We start from the raw sequence: 861 nt of genomic DNA, 5'->3' as shown, positions 1-861 counted from the left end.
TTCTTCACTCTCTTAAGTGATGGTGATTTGAGTGCCCCCTGGCCAAGGAGAAAATTAAGCACAGATGTGACACTGCTGCACAAGCGTACAGCCAATTAAACTTGTATGTCACAAACAGGCACTTCTTCTTGCCCTTCCTTCAAGGAAACAACTGTCTCCTCTCCTACCAGTACTTCCAAGGAAAAGTTACTTGATGTTATGCAGGCACTTGATAAATTACTGGCAAAATGAACCTCTCCGACATGGAGATTAACTCCAGATGAAAGTAGCGCTGTATGTGCAGCGGTAAGGGGTGGTGGTGTGGCTCTCTATATTAGAGAGTGTTTTGATGTTGAGGAACTTGAGGCTGGGAATGATAAGGTTGAGTCCCTATGGGTTAGGATCAGAGGGAAGGCCAACAAGGCAAGCATCCTGGTGGGGTCTGTTGTAGACCGCCGAACCAGGATGAGGAGACAGATGAGGAGTTCTACAGGCAGCTGGCAAAAGTTGCAAAATCATCAGCTTTTGTCCTCGTGGGGGACTTCAACTTCCCAGACATATCCTGGAAGCACAACACAGCCCAGAGAAAGCAGTCTAGGAGGTTTCTGGAGAGCGTGGAAGATAGTTTCCTGACGCAGCTGGTTAGAGAGCCTACCAGGGGAGGTGCCCCGCTAGACCTTCTGTTCACAAACAGTGACGGACTGGTGGGAGATGTGGTGGTCGAGAGCTGTCTTGGGTAGAGTGACCATGAAATGGTTCAGTTCTCTATTCTTGGCGAAGTCAGGAAGGGGACCAGTAAAACCGCTGTCTTGGACTTCCGGAGGGCAGACTTTGAGCTGTTCAGGACACTGGTTGGCAGAGTCCCTTGGGAGGAGGTTCTGA

Source organism: Anser brachyrhynchus (assembly GCF_964034855.1).
Source record: "Anser brachyrhynchus genome assembly, chromosome: 2".
Taxonomy (NCBI): domain Eukaryota; kingdom Metazoa; phylum Chordata; class Aves; order Anseriformes; family Anatidae; genus Anser; species Anser brachyrhynchus.
Note: the sequence above shows the minus strand (reverse complement) of the source record.